The following is a 12,088-nucleotide window of genomic DNA, read 5'->3' on the forward strand; positions in this document are numbered from 1 at the left end:
CATACATACATACATGCATAGTGTACATACATACTGTAAATACATACGTACGTACATACATATACATACATACATACATACACATACATACATACATACATACATACATACTGTAAATACAAACGTACATACATACATACGTGCGTACGTACGTGCATATATATAAACATACATACATACCTACATACATACATACAGTACAGTACATACATACATACATACATACATACATACATACATACATACATACATACATACATACATACTGTACATACATACTGTAAATACATACGCACGTACGTACGTACATACGTACATACATACATACATACATATATACATACATACATACATACATACATACATACATATATACATACATACTGTAAATACATACGTACATACATACATACGTACGTACGTACGTACGTACATACATACATACATACATACATACATACATACATACATACATACATACATACATACATACATACATACATACATACATACATACATTAGACAGATGTAAGTAGGAATATTGATTAGATTTGATATATCAGATTGAATAACATTGGATTTGAATTTAGACTTAGAAAGACAGACAGACAGATGGATGATAGATGTACGTAGGTAGATTAGATTAGATAGATTACATCGGATGGACTGGATTGGATAAGATTGGATTTGATTTAGATTTAGACAGACAGACAGACAGATAACTGTAGGTAGGTAGATTAGATTAGATAGATTAGCTTGGATGGATTACATTGGTAGAATCTGAATTTAGATACAGACAGACAAATAGATGTAGGTAAGTAGTATAGATAGACAGACATACAGACAGACAGACTGGCAGGCAGGCAGGCAGATTGATATTAACTAATTCATTAAATTTGTCTTAAAAAATTTAACATTGATGTTATCGATCTGTTAAATCTCGCATTAAACAATCCAGGTCTGAAGCAGTAGGGTCTACAGCGGCTGCCACAGCAGTGCGGGGCGTTGAAATACAGACACAATAAGCCGATGAAGTGCTGCGAGATGCCCATTACCGCTTGATCTATTACGGAGCCCGACATTGTGGGCTAATGCGTAGAGGTTAAAATCCATAAACATCTATTGTAGTTTTTGTTTTCATCGCGGTGTTTTGGGAGGGACCAGCAAGGATATTGTTCAAAGAAGAAACCTTTATGAGTCCACCTAAGTAAGTTCCTGGTTTTAAAGAATGTTATCTATTTTTATAGGGTGGTCCAGAATTTTTTTTGCTAAATTCTTAAAACCATGAGGCCAAAATAAAACAGAAACAGTCACTGTAATTATTTTGCCTCTTATTCTACAAATACGAATTCGATTACCAGATGTTTTAAGAAAAGAAAATTGTTGATTCATGCAGTCTTCTAATTTTCTCAAGAGTCTTCCAACCCACTTTCTTCTTAGTAGTGCGTATTGTAAAAGTTTATATTGGATCAAAATGGTAACTTTTGACATTGTAGGTTTTTCTGTAAACTCTGACGTCACTCACAGAACCATGGATCCCGGCCAACTAGTCACTCATAACGAGTGCACCTCAGCACATGTGTGGACTTCAGTCCTACGTTCATAGACATCTATGAAGTAGTGCAGAGGGCGGCCACTAGAGGGAACCCAAGAGTTGGAACTTAAACTGAGACGATTCTGTCCGACACCGGGATTGGTATCCGGTGTGGCTTAGTGGATAAAGCATCAGCACGTAGAGCTGAAAATCCGGGTTCAAATCCCGGTGCCGGAGAGAATTTTTCTCCGTTCCATTACTCTTTCATCGTACAGTATGATGACGCAGAATATCTGCATGAAAATATCATATGTACTTCGGTACATTAAAATAATATATATAAATTAAGAGGGGGATATACAGGTTTGAGAGTAAAAAGAAAATTATGTAAAGATTGAACATTTATCTTGATGTCAGTGACGGAATTTTCATGATATATTTTGGTACATATGGCCATAAACGTGCAAGTGTGCACTTATTAACTCTCTATACATAAGGTATATTTAACGCTCATTTCCCATAACTTGTACTTTTGAAAACCGTTTTTGTGGTAACTCGTTTTTAAGACACCACAGTATAATATTGCATGCAACTGTCTTTTATACTTGTCATCAAGCTGAACTACGATTATTGGTGTAACATTTATAGTCTGTTTTTTAATATTCAACTTCTCATAAGAAATTAGAAAAAAAAACTTCTATTGCAGATTTTTCAAAGATTGTAATTCTTATTTTTCATTTGAAATTCAGGAATAAATAGGAAAATAATGATTCAGAAATATTTGTATTTGTGGATATTATCACAAAAACGGTACATCAGTGCACAAAAACAGCCACTTTTTGTTATGATAATTAGGCCTACTCATAATGGTGAACCTTTTGTAAATCTGAAAATATTCTATAATTGCAGAAGCAGTAAATACTGAGCATGTCAAATTGCAACATAAAAGAGTCATTAGTTGCTGGGAAACAAAAATATTGAATTTCCCTAATTTTTTGTTCTCAAACCTGTATAGGCTATCTCCCCTTAAGAGCCATCTTCGCTCCCATTAAGTATTAAAACTAGAGACATTGATATATATATATATATATATATATATATATATATATATATATATTAACTCGGTGTTTACATTGTTTTTTTTTCGCTTTAAGTTTCTTAATATTTTTCTGCAAATAGTGTGACATTTGTTTAATTTGTCTGATTTTTAACTTTCAAATTGTGGGAACATCGAAACCTGGGTGTTCGATGATTGAAATATTAATTCTGCAGTGCTTGGGAAAAGTGACATAAGTCAGTTTTCACAAACCTTTTTTGATATTTTATTGACAACTTACACTGGTTTATGTCGATTTGATTTTTTTCTGTATTAATTATTGTAATGAGAGGAATACTATGTACTTTTTTCCAAGCGAACAGATGTTCCGTAAGTTGTCAATAAAAAAAAAACGTTTGTGGAAATTGACTTGTGTCACTTTTACCGAGCACTACAGAATTGTTTCTGTTATTTTGCCTCGAATTAATATTTTTGTTCTTACATATATTTTTTTTAATGCCATGGCTTTGTCTTTTCCGTAGAAATAGCCCATCTGAATCATAGTAATTCATTCGTCTTTATCATTTAATGATATCAATTTCTCCCTTGTATCATAGAAGAGAACGTAAGAACACAAAGGACGTATCGATGCGGAAAGATATTTGGGCACCCCTCTTATAAGAGCAATCAATTAAATTACTGATAGAAATCACAACATTGTAGCGAGTGCCGTTTCCACGGGTCACGGAGACGGAATCTGTAGCATTAAGATGTCATCACAAGCAACAATACTGCGTACTTGAGCCCGACCATTGAAAACTCAAATCCTGTTTCAAGTGACGTACAACACGGAATGCTGTGTAGCGCCGGTACGCTATAATGGGTTCACATTCATCACCACACGAGCCTTGAAATGAAAAGCTGACCCGAGTGTCGTTACATATTGGAGGATCTTGTTACGCTGTCAACGGACAGAGAGCAATTTTATCTGTCTGCCCATTCGTCCATCTGTTCGAAATAAGCATTTCCTATTTCGTGCTCGACTGTGACAGTTCTTTGAACTACAAATCCAGTGCACCCGCGTTCGATTACCGGGAGAAAGTGGGGAAAAATGTATATTTCATTCACAGGGACTGTTATCTTTGTCTTAGATTGATAGGTTTATAAATTGCGGCCGTGCAACATGCCAAACATTGGTAAAAGAATGCTCTCACTTTGTTAATGAGAAAGTTTGATTATATCGTTGTGTAAATTGTTAATTTGTGTTGTAGTGAAAACTCGTTTACATTTTCATTTACATGATAAAATTGTTTGTATTCTATATAGGCTATATTACATGTTGTAATTGATATTGTTGACTGATATTGCTTTATATATATATTTTTTTTTTTTGAAAGACATGTTGGTTCAGAAAAGTGTGAATACAATTAATAATTATATAGGCTATAATAAATTTTCAGTCAAATACACTTTTCAATTTGTGAGGTCAGATAATCTGTTACATCACAATATTTAATACGAAGTCACTAATACGTTCGACTTTAAAAAGTCATCTTCAGGTGCATGAGATGCAAACAATTTTTAAAATTAGGTGATAAGTTGATCTAGCAATTAATAACATAATAAGTAATGCACGTACTGGCATTTACATTTATATAAATTTCGTGCCTCTTGAGGTAAACTGTACATGGTAAAGCTGAACACTGATGCTAGATTCTCGTATGTATATAAGACAAGGAGAAGGCACAGCATGATATTAACCTTATACAATTAAAGGCTAAGTATTCTCATTAGATCTTATCATTAAAATTAAATTTGTACAGTTTGATATTAACTATGTTAAAATGTTAAATATAATGTATAAATCTAAAAGAGATGGAGAAGCTGTGATGCAAATGCTGTTGGTGGGAGAGCACGCAGTCTAATTCGTCGTGGTGAATGCCATAGTTGTATAGTTGTTCAGTTGTTTGCTTCCAGACAAGGGGGCGTGTTTCACCCGACGTTACATGTTTTAGACTGAGTACAGTTTACCTCAAGAGGCACGAAATTTATATAAATGTAAATGCCAGTACGTGCATTACTTATTATGTTATTAATTGCTAGATCAACTTACCACCTAATTTTAAAAATTGTTTGCATCTCATGCACCTGAAGATGACTTTTTAAAGTCGAAAATATTAGTGACTTCGTATTAAATATTGTGATGTAACAGATCATCTGACCTCACAAATTGAAAAGTGTATTTGACTGAAAATTTATTATATATAACTATTAATTGCTTTATATGTTTATATGGTATAACATCTGGTAATGAAGTGTATAGTTGCTCTCGTGTATTAATATGTGTGGTTTGATGTTACGAACTGTAGACCAATGTCGAAGTATTTTCTAAAAAAGAAAGGCTATTGTGAGTTTACTGAATTAATTTAGAAATATTTGAATATACTCCATTTCAGTTTGGTTGATAGGCTTTCCCCTCCACTCACACTCCGTATCATCAGTGAAGGGGAAGATGCTACTGTCAATCTCACAAACGTTTGACTAATTTACTTTCTACATAGTGACAAATTTTATTTCTGAAAGTGTTTACCGGTACTCTATATTTTGAAAGTCCATACTAAGCGTTTATATTGAATTTTATTGCTGTTTATATCAACTGGCACATTAAAAAGCTACTAACAACAGAAGATAAATGTTTTCTCCACTGCTAGTTGCTACTCAACAGCATGCACAATGGGACAATCTGCACTGTGTCGCCCCCCCCCTCACTTCGTAATACAAACTGACATTCCTAAATGTAATTAATTATTAGTTGAAATATTGTAAGAATTACACTAAAATATACTCTAACATGTAATTGTCAAACATCTGTGACTCTGTATTTTATATTCACTTATATACTTTATTTAATATTTTATTTGCTAGTGTGTACAGCTTGGGGGGTACAGGTATAAGAGGTAACAGCTACCGGTCTGTTACTGACGGACTCAGGGCAAGTAGAAGGGGAAGGAAATACCTTCGAATCCTCTCAACTTGTATGAAATGTCGTTTAGATCAAACTTATAATTGAACTTACGTAGTTATTTGTATATAACTTTTGCTATGATGTTGTCCAATACTTGGAAGCAGTAGTGTAGTTTATGTAGAGTATTATCGGAAGTTATTTAAACTGCAAAAGTAAAATTATTATAATAAATTTATTATGTGAAGTAGCCTATAATAAATTATATTATGGGTGTACACAAAATGAATAATTTAAAAGCAATAACACAAGATTAATACAACTTTGCTTGATTAATCATAAATATACAACAAAAATGCTTTTTGTATAAATAAGTGAAAGATCATAATATTTCAAAAAAATGTTTAATGTTTTAATTTTCTACTTTTAACCTAATTTTAGCATTCACCTCTAATACTGATTAATATCTGCTCTACTTACAACTGAGGTTAATAAATTAGAAATTATATGTATCTGATGATGTTGCAAGTGCGATGAAAACGTTTGTACAAATCATAAAATGTGTAATATAAAGGGTTTATTCCTTGAATATTATATGATAAGTCATTGACTGAAACCAAAAACAATCATTGATATTAAGGGGTTAGGTACAGCTTACAGCAGTAAAATTTTTGGAATTATTCAACATTTTTTTCCTCCATTACTGTATCATGTACAATAACGAAAATTGGTATGTGTAAAACACTGTCCTTCTGCTATATGAAAAAAAAAATATTTTAACGATTAAAAAAAAATTGTATAGGGTAAACTAGGGTCTGTTGGACAGTCGGGCATGTTGGACACTCTGTACTTTAACGTGTTACCACGCCACTTGTGGGCACCACATTCAGCTAGAAGTCAATGACGGAAGTAGCCACGAGTGGGGCTACTTCCGTCATTGACTTCTAGCAGAATGTGGTGCCCACAAGTGGCGTGGTAACACGTTAAAGTACAGAGTGTCCAACATGCCCGACTGTCCAACAGACCCTAGTTTACCCTATATATATATATATTTTTTTTTTTTTCAAAATTCAAAATGATGGCAGTTTACTGTGCAGTGATGAAGCGTTTCCCTCATAACTCATAAACTTGTTAACTTTTTTATATTCTCTCTCTTTTATTTTATTGCTGAAACTCAAGTTTGCAATATCATGCTCTTTCAACTAAATTCCTTAATAAATAATATTTTATTTTATTTTGTGTTAGATGAAAATACTAATATTTGACCATTTTTTTTAAATAAATATTTTTCATCAGACAATCTAACAAAGGTAGACAAGTGATCTTGCATCATATTGTAGATATGACATGCATAAATACACACAAAAAATGTCATCACAGATTGTTTGGTAGTTTTTTAGTTATGTGAGAAACGTTTCATCACTGCACAGTGAACTGAATTTTGAAAAAAAAAAAAAAAAAAAAAAGTAAATCATTTTTTTTAATCGTAAAAATATTTAGCAGAAGGACATACTAATTTTCATTATTGTACAAGATACAATAATGGAGGAAAAAAATGTTCAATATTTCCAACATTTTACTGCTGTAAGCTGTACCTAAACCCCTTAATGTGTTTTGCCTGTAAACCGACGATATGCAAATATCGAAAAGCTAGATCGCTAATAGCTTCATTGCTAGACGCAACTCATGACTAGCAACTAACCAGCCGTATTAAAAAGCGATCACAATTAGCGTTAAACGATTATTTAACAGTTTTAATTCGTCTGGCGACCGGAGAAAGATATTTAGAATTTTAGTTTTAATAAAGATTGTGATGTGACATCTCATACCTTTCATAGGAAGCTAACGTTGTTTATCAAAGAGTTATAGATTATGTCATCTTTAACGACCTTGAATAATGATGATGTTCATGACGACGAAAATCTACAAGAAACGGGAACACGACGGGACTTAACGACACGCGGAGTCAATACAAAGTCGGGCCACCACAGTACGTCATATTTCTTAACGACTGCATTCTTTCATCCATTAGCGCGCTTCGTTTACACAGAGCGTTGCCAGGGAACAGTATCGCTCTCGTAAATGCCGGCGGCCTTTTGCTGTTGTACGCGGATCGAACGCGACTACCGGGGAAATAATGTGTAAGCCTATAACCTCTGGATCAAGTGTGGAAAGCTTTTGTTTTGCACAAATAATACAAGCAGAAGGAAAGTCAAGGTTAGATAATAAATATACAGCTGACTTCCATTCAATTCAGTTCAGTTTAATAAGTGGCAATGCAGTACACATTAGAACAGCAAATCTTAATTTATGATTTGTAATATATATACGGTCTTACTAATAAAAACTCTATATACAGACGTTTAACTCTCTTATACTTATACAATGAGTAGCTCGTTTACAAGTCGTGTGTAAATTCCTTACTAATAATCACTACATACGTCGAGTATAACAGTATAACTGTTACACAGCTATGTCATAGTTTCGTCATTACTTCGTTACGAAAGGTAATAGAATATCTGAGGTTCTCTACTGGATCCGGTAGAGCGCTCTAGTGTGGCATGTTATGTATCGATAGTACAACTGGCTCTAATCGATTACCACACTACATTTTGGTCAAAGAGTACAAGCTACAGCAATATTATTCTAATAATTCAATGATCTTTGGTTTGTTCTTCTGTGGTTACAAGGTAAACATCATCATAAAATGACAGTCGATATGAACAGCTGTTAAAGGGGCGGCCATTTTTTTTCCTATATACAACGCTTAAACAAGGGGTTTCGTGTATATAACTACTGCAAAGCAATTCCCATTGTATAGTTACAGCCTGTTTATACGTCCATAGCTTATTCACGGTTTATTAGTAACGTTTTCTGTCTCAACTCTGCATAAGTCTCGTATAAAAACTATATATACGGTTTATTAGTAAGACTGTAAGAAGAAATCGTGTAGATAGTGTTGTACTATACCAGGTGTATCTCTTGCTCCTATTTTTCAGAATGAAGATAACACTGTATTCATGACGTGCCTTTGGAATTGAGGTGACCTTCGCATAGGGAAATCTCCTTGTAGTATTAGTAGTAGTAGTAGTAGTAGTAGTAGTAGTAGTATTAGTAGTAGTAGTAGTAGTAGTAGTAGCAGCAGCAGCAGCAGAGGTGCTGGTGGCGGCGGTGGTGGTGATGGTAGTAATAGTAGTAGAAGTAGTAGCAGCGGCGGTGGTGGTGATGGTAGTAGTAGTAGTAGTAGTAGTAGTAGTAGTAGTAGTAGTAGTAGCAATAGTAGTAGTAATAGTAGATTTATTTCTATTGGCAGAGTTAAGGCCATACAGACTTCTCTTCCACTCAACCAGTATCAGAACAATAGCAATACAATAGCAGAAATACAGGAACAATATACCGGTACACTAATAATAATAATAATAATAATAATAATAATAATAATAATAATAATAAAATGAAAACAAATGTACACAATCCAGACGTTTTACACCTAGTATTCTACTGGTGACCTTGACAAACAAGGGAAAGGTTAGCACAATCATTCATTCATAGTATTCTGCCCAGGGGCAGGTCTTTCACTGCAAACACAACTTTCTCCAATCTTCCCTTTTTCTGCCTTTCTCTTAGTCTCCTCATAGGATCCATATATCTTAATGTCGTCTATCGTCTGATACCTTCTTCTGTACCGAACTCTTCTTCCGTTCACCATTCCTTTAAGTGCATCCTTCAGTAGACAGTTTCTTCTCAAACAGTGACCCAACCAATTACTTTTCCTCTTCCTGATCAGTTTCAGCATCATTCTTTCTTCACCCACTCTTTCCAAAACAGCTTCATTTTTTATTCTATCTGTCCACTTCACACTTCCATTCTTCTCCATATCCACATTTCAACGATTCTTTTTTTATATAATTTATGTGCGGGGTTTATTTTAAATGCATTAAAAAATATAAAAAATGTACAATAACGACGTAAAAAGCTAAAAAAAAAAAAAGGCATTTAACCTTAAAATAGGCAATGGAAGCTAAAATAGGCAAAAAATCCAAAATAATAATTGGGCCTATCGTCCTCAAATGTGTGGAAACGTGTTTATCTCTAATAGGTCTTTCATACATACACTCAGTTTAAAAAAGACATTTTGCCTAACATCCGGGCTCTACGTCATTACTATCATGATCCATACTATCGATTATCGATTAGCGACATCATTTCTAATGGATTATTTCTTCTTCTTCTTCTTCTTCTTCTTCTTCTTCTCTAGTTTTCCTGTCACAGTGCTCAAATTTTCTTTCCCTAACTTCCAAGCACTTGCCTGTGAGGACTGAGTTGTGATAAGATGGTTTCTGAGCATCCAATTCGTACTTAAAACTGTGATATTTAATAAATTAACAAACTGAGCAAATGCAAAACAGATTTCACTGTAGTGACCGATTAAGATATCGTATTGGTACAGACCAAGAAAAAGACTCGTGTACATCGTAGTACGTAAATATTGTACGAACCCATAAAAACCATAAAGTGACTGGTCATTTCTTACAATCGGCCTACGTGCCAACTCCAAATCTAAAGCAAATAAACCTAATAAAGCGATCATACTGACAACATCGAACGTTTTGTCAAACTCGATAAACATATACAACTAGTGCGAGAATAACTTTGGAACGAGAGAGCATGGAAAAGTCCAATGACGACTCCATTTTTTAAAACAAAAGAAAACTGGAAAGCGGATCGCATCAGTAATTAACGTCAGTCCGGCAGTCGGGATGTCAGAGATACGAGCCGACTCCACCATTCTTCCGAGCTGTGACGTTTTGTTTATTGGGTCGTCCTCCTTATTTAAAGAGAGGCTTTTCTTCCGTCTGGACTCCACCGACACCGCGTCTGCCTCCAGACTGAATGCAATAATCTAGCAAAGCGACATTGTCAAGCCAGTTGGGATGACGAGGGCCACGGAGAGGAGGATGGGGGGGGGGGAGTGTTGCCGACAGGGACATGAATTCCTTGCTGAAGTGCAATGTTTGTTACCCACTTGCTGGAGTCATGCAGCGATGGAATGTCGACACACACACAGTAAATAAAGACAGAAGCAATATGTTTCCTTATTTTCCACTTAGTTCTTAACATATGTGAAAGTAGTTATTATTATTATTATTATTATTATTATTATTATTATTATTATTATTATTATTATTATTATTATTATTATTATTGAAGCAAGTAAAGCGATAGGGTTGGAAGTAAATCCCGAAAAGACTAAGTATATTATTATTATGTCTCGTGACCAGAATATTGTACGAAATGGAATTATAAAAATTGGGGATTTATCCTTCGAAGAGGTGGAAAAATTCAGATATATTGGAGCAACAGTAACAAATATAAATGACACTCGGGAGCAAATTAAACGCAAAATAAATATGGGAAATGCCTGTTATTATTCGGTTGAGAAGCTTTTGTCATCTAGTCTGCTGTCAAAAAATCTGAAAGTTAGAATTTATAAAACAGTTATATTACCCGTTGTTCTGTATGGTTGTGAAACTTGGACTCTCACTTTGAGAGAGGAACAGAGATTAAGGGTGTTTGAGAATAAGGTTCTTAGGAAAATATTTGGGGCTAAGAGGGATGAAGTTACAGGAGAATGGAGAAAGTTACACAACGCAGAGCTGCACGCATTGTATTCTTCACTTGACATAATTAGGAACATTAAATCTAGACGTTTGAGATGGGCAGGGCATGTAGCACGTATGGGCAATCCAGAAATGCATATAGAGTGTTAGTTGGGAGGCCGGAGGGAAAAAGACCTTTGGGGAGGCCGAGACGTAGATGGGAGGATAATATTAAAATGGATGAGGGAGGTGGGATATGAAGGTAGAGACTGGATTAATCTTGCTCAGGATAGGGATCAATGGCGGGCTTATGTGAGGGCGGCAATAAACCTCTGGGTTCCTTAAAAGCCAGTAAGTATTATTATTATTATTATTATTATTATTATTATTACAAGTTAATTTTACAAAGAAGACAGTTCCAGAATGCACAACCTATGATGTGTAGCTACCGTTTCATTTGTCACTTAATCTTAAGTAAAGGTATCCCCGTCACACGCCATGAAAGAACTTGGGGGGGGGGGGAATGGAGGTAGAGCCCCATGCTTTCCATGACCTCAGCACTAGAATGAGGTGCTGTGGTCGGCACCACGTTCTGGTCGCCTTTTACTTCCCGGAAAGACCCAGTACTCAATTTTATAGGAAGCTGAATGGACCTCGGGGCCGTTCTGGAAGTTTAGCAACGTGAAAATCCCGTCACCATCCGGGGTCGAATCCCGGACCTTCCAGTCCGTAGCCAGCTGCTCTACCAAATGAGCTACCCCACTTCATCTTAAGTATGCAAGAAAAATACGCAAGAAGAAAATCGTTGGAGTATATTTTCAGTGAATCGGTATTTCGTGCTAATTTCTAAACAGAGGTAAAGTAAATACCGTACAAAAGGAAAGCATCGTATCCCATTTTTCGGAAAGAAATTGGTTTTAAATATTGTAAATACTGTATTAACATCTTGGATTACT

Source organism: Periplaneta americana, chromosome 3 (assembly GCF_040183065.1).
Source record: "Periplaneta americana isolate PAMFEO1 chromosome 3, P.americana_PAMFEO1_priV1, whole genome shotgun sequence".
Taxonomy (NCBI): domain Eukaryota; kingdom Metazoa; phylum Arthropoda; class Insecta; order Blattodea; family Blattidae; genus Periplaneta; species Periplaneta americana.